Source organism: Octopus bimaculoides, chromosome 5 (genome assembly GCF_001194135.2).
Source record: "Octopus bimaculoides isolate UCB-OBI-ISO-001 chromosome 5, ASM119413v2, whole genome shotgun sequence".
In the NCBI taxonomy this organism is placed as follows: Eukaryota; Metazoa; Mollusca; class Cephalopoda; order Octopoda; family Octopodidae; genus Octopus; species Octopus bimaculoides.
Window position 1 is genome coordinate 125,593,657 of NC_068985.1, and position 5,099 is coordinate 125,598,755.

The 5,099-nt window shown below is 39.4% G+C and overlaps 1 long non-coding RNA gene across 1 annotated transcript in view; it reads left to right on the forward strand.

Moving 5' to 3' along the window:
* LOC128247862 (uncharacterized) overlaps positions 1–4,899 on the forward strand; it is a 94,039-nt gene extending 89,140 nt beyond the window's left edge. Inside the window, exon 2 of the long non-coding RNA XR_008264187.1 lies at positions 3,929–4,899. This is a non-coding gene — a long non-coding RNA (uncharacterized LOC128247862). The remainder of the gene's footprint in view (positions 1–3,928) is intronic.
* Positions 4,900–5,099: the final 200 nt, after the last annotated feature.

Sequence of the window (5,099 nt, forward strand, 5' to 3'; positions counted from 1 at the left end):
ATATATATACATATATGTGCGCGTGTGTGTGTTTGTGCGTGCGTGCGTGTGTCTGTGTGTGCGCGTGCACTGGATATCTTTCCCTGACTTGTCCCTGGATCATGTCAGTAGGGTGTGAGAGGGTCTGCTAGGTGCTGTGCAAACCTTATTAGGCCCTAGAATTTTAGGTTGTGCAATGGTCAGCGAGGTGACTAGCCAATGCTCGGTTGCGTGGAAGGGCACCACGGCGAGCATGGAAAGTACGGGCGCGAACCGGGCTGAAGCCGACTGCTTGTACAATTGCCTCATGATTCCGCATTGCAAACGTTTTTGCATTGGCAGTGGTCAGTGATTGGTTTCCTCGGTCACGAGTGAACCGCCATCATATATATGTGTGTGTGCGTATGTGTGTGTGTGTGTACGTGTGTCTGAATTATATATACACATGTAAGGGGTGTACTGTTTCACAAATCAAACATACATATACACACTCACTCACACACACACACATACGCACACGCACAAATACATGCACAAACACATATACACATAGCCATGACTTATAGAAAAGTTTTGTCTGTCTAAGTATATATGCATATTGTTGTGTATATATAATACATATATGCATACATTTATACATATATACATTCTTGCATATATTTACACACATATACATTCTTACATATATTTATACACATATACATTCTTACATACATATATTTGCATACAAAAGCATATATATGAATATGTTTTATCGTTTAACTGATACATACATAAATACACACATACACACATGCGCTTAACAGGCATATATGCATATATGCATATATGCATATATGCATATATGCTCGCTTCTGTCAGTATGTAAGTATGTCTATTCAGGTATAAAAGTCATCGAGTAATTCATTATGTGTCAAACGCAAAGAAAGTTCACAGTTCAAATGGCGTTCACGATGAGAGTTTAACACTAACATGGGACCCGAAACCAGACATCCGACATTCCTCATGTGCGTCATAACTGAACGTAGATAGCTATTAACACGTGATGTCATTTACTCCATTTCAAAGGCCGGATAGTTCATTAAATGGAGGATGGCACTGGTTGTAGCGTATAAATTGATAAAATAACATTAATTTTGTATGTTTGTCAGTGCTTCTCACGTCTGTGTGCGTATACACGCTAGTGCGTGTGTAATTGTAGAATTAGCCGTAGTTGTTGGCAAAATTGTTGAAGTGATATTTTGAATCGTTGGGAAAGTAAATTGTTTTTTGATAGTACGCATATAAATCCAGCCATGGCTTGATATTTCTTCTTTTCTTTTTTCCAAGTATCGATCAATAAGGCATAAAGTAAGTTCCAGGTCAAGTACCAGGTCGATTGAAGTGACAAAATATTTGTGGCTTAGCTTTGAGTCAATGTTAAGAACCAATATTTGCTATATGAATGCGCGTGTGTGTGTGTGTGTGTGTTTGTATTTTTTGTGTGTATGTGTGAAAATGTATTTGCATGTGTGTGTGTGTGTGTGTGTGTGTGTGTGTGTGTGTGTGTGTGTGTGTGTGTGTGTGTGTGTGTGTGTGTGTGTGTGTGTGTGTGTGTGTGTGTTCTTATTATTTAGTCCTCTATAAGGCGGTGAGCTGGCAGAATAGACTCTGCGCCGGACGAAATGCTTAGCGGAATTTCGCCCGTCTTGACGTTCTGAGTTCAAATTCCGCCGATGTCGACTTTGCCTTCATCTTTCCGGGTCAATAAAATAAGTACCAGTTGCCGACTGCAGTCTATGAGATACACTAGTTTCCTCCTGCTCCGCCAAAATTTCAAGCCTTTTGCTGATAGTGGAATAGATTATATAGCCCCCTGTCAGTCCCAGGGAGAAAAATTATTCTAGTCATGAAAATCCCATCGAACAACGGAGCATGGTATTCCCAAGACTATGCTATCCAATGCATTCCGAGGGAAATTCGCTTGGTAAATCTATCAAGTTGAGCTACCACCACATAGAAACTCTTTCGATTGGTTGTGAAGGTTTTGAGAGGTGGTTGTGTTAGTTGTGAGACAAAAGTAACAATATTTTATTGACGTCGGTGGTATAGCACTTAAAGTTGTTCTCGGCAAGATTTGAACACAGGACCCAAAAGAGGTGTACCGAATAACGCAAAGCATTTCCAAAGCTCTGACGATTCTGCCAGCTCGTGGGATAATAATGGTACTATATATATATACACACACACTCCGTCGCTTACGACGATGAGTGTTCTAATTGATCCGATCAACGGAACAAGTCTGCACGTGAAATTAATGTGCAAGTGACTGAGCACTCCACAATCACGCGTATCCTTAACGAATTTCTGAGAGAGATTCAGTGTGACTAGGCTGGTACTTTGAAATACAGGTACTACTCATTTTTGCCACCTGACCTAGCTGGAGTAGCGTCTAGTAAAGTATCTTGCTCAAGAGCACAACGCGCCGCCGAGAATCGAACCTACGACCTTACGATCGTGAGCCAAATACTCTAACCACGCAGCCAGGCGCCTTCACTTGGAGTTAAATACTAACTATGTTAAGACTCCTTATACAAAAGAGGATGAGACGTCGAACTCGAAGTCAAATCCCACCCAGACCAAGTTTGCCTTTCTTTCCTTCGGTGTTGCTAAATATAGTCCATTAATAGGATTATTTGATCTCTCTCGATTACCCAGATTCTCCACTTGATAATATCTTATAGGCGCAGCAGTGGCTGTGTGGTAAGAAGTTTGCTTTCTAACTCCATGTTTTCAGATTCAGTCCCAACGCGTGGCACCTTGGGCAAGTGTCTTCTACTGTAGCCTCGGGTCGATCAAAGCCTTGTGAGTGGATTTGGTGTACGGAAACTGAAAAAAACCCGTCGCATTATATGCGTGCGTGTGTGTGTGTGTTTGTGTGTGTGTCCACTACCATCGTTTCACAACCGGTGTTGGTTTGTTTAAGACCCCCGTAACTTAGCGGTTGCACAAAAGAAAATGATAGGATAAGTACCAGACTTTGAAAATAAGTCCGGGGTCGGGGACGTCGTCGATTCATTCGACTAAAATTTCTTCAGGGTGGTGCCCCAGTATCGCCGCAGTCTAAAGACTGAAACAAGTAAAAGATAAAAGATACAAAATAAAACATGAAATTAAGAAAGTCCAGTTTTGTCCTCTAGAGTCACGGCTATATCACTCTATTGTGTACCGTCGCATATGGGTGATAAGAAATGAGGTTGGTTTGTTAACTTGAGGAAAAGAAATTCAGTTGATTGAACCACTGAATATTCACCGTCGAAACTGGGGTAGGAGTAGGGGCATATATGAGTATATTTACCGAACCGATAGTTATGAGATCTGTAATATATATCGAAACATTTAGGAGTGTTGTAATGTTTGTTTTGAAGGTATTGAAAACAGCCGAAGAGGTGTCGTAATCATGGACATTTTTTTTTTACGTCTGCAAGGGACGAAATATGGAGGATATTGTGGAGTAGACTGAAATATAAAGTCTGTGCGTGTCTGTGTGTATATTTGTGTATGCGAACTTATGTCCTTGGGTGTGTTTGTGTGAATGTGTGTGTGCGTGTTCGTTTTTCGGCTCGTATGTATCTGTATGTCTATGTGTACATGTGCATGTGTTTATGCGTGCGAGTGTATGTGTGTGCGTGTATATGTGTATATCTATATGTATGTCCATCCTGTATCTATTTTAATATAATTTTCTATAAGTTCTATTGATGATTCGTTCCTAATTAGCAGATTGTACAACATATTCGTACGGAAGGAGCTTTTACGACACAAGCATTAGGTTTTCCAACATAAAGTGGACACCTTCTGACAGTTGTCTTCGTGAATATCTAAAGCATCAACTCTTACTACACATTTTTCTACATTAATTGATGACATGCATTATCGGATTTAATGTTTTTTCCTTTGCTTTTTGCAGATGTTGTCCATAAAAGAAGCTGTCCGCTTCAGAAGTTGTCGAAAATATAAACATCGCATTTGGGATAAGAATGTGCATTGCAACAACTGGAAGGTGGTTCAGTGCCTGAATAATGCGCTCCATGGACGCCCTCTATCATTGGTTAATGAGCAAACATTGAAATGTGCTGGGGAGATTAAGCTTAGATCTACTGTTCTGGCTCTTGTCAATAAATTAAAAGTCTCGAAAGAATCGGTAGGACGTCATATTGCACCGGTTATTAAAGAGAAAAAGATGGCTAAATCTGTTCCACATGAATTAAGCGTTGCAAACAAGATGCGTCGTCTGACAGTGTGTTCTTTTCTTTCTGCGAGAAACGAAAAAGAAATATTTTTGAAACATTAATCATCTCTAACAAAAAATAATGGGTCCTTTATGACAACAGTAAAACACCTCTCCATTGGCTAGATGCAGAAGAGTCGCCTGAACATGTTTCAAAACCCACTTTACGCCACACAAGAGTTTATGGTTGATACTGTTTGGTATTGCTATCAAGAAATCATTAATTTTTTTGTTTCTGCTGTATAGAGAAACAGTAGCATCCCAATCCTACTGCCAGCTAATTGAGCAAATGCATTTCAAATTAACCAAGCAAAATCCGGCACTGATAAACAGACTCGGGCTTATACACTTGCATGATAACGCAAGATCCCTTATTGCAGATCAGACCACAGCAAAGTTGCAGCAGGTTAATTATGAAATATTGGTTCATCCTCCATATTCTCCAGACTTGTATCATCAGATTACCATTCATTCCATCATTTTGAGTTTTCATCTGTGACAAAATGTATGCAAAGTATTAATTTGAACAATTTATAGCTTCAAAAAACAATAAGATTTTTTAAAGAAAGAATATATAGTCTCTGAAGCCGATGGATAAAAGTTGTTGAATCTAATGAAACCTATTTTGATTAATAAATAATGACTATAAATATTTTTATTTTTTCGTTTCTAAGTGGCCATTTCATGTGCGGCAACTTAATATATAACCGTACCCCTCCCTGATAAATGAAAAAAACTCTAAAGTGGTCCCTAGAGAAATTTGAACTTAGAATGTAGGGAGACATAACTAGAATATTGTAAAATGGTTCATCTGTGCTCAACCACTCCTGGCACTCCACTTCTTTTCCCT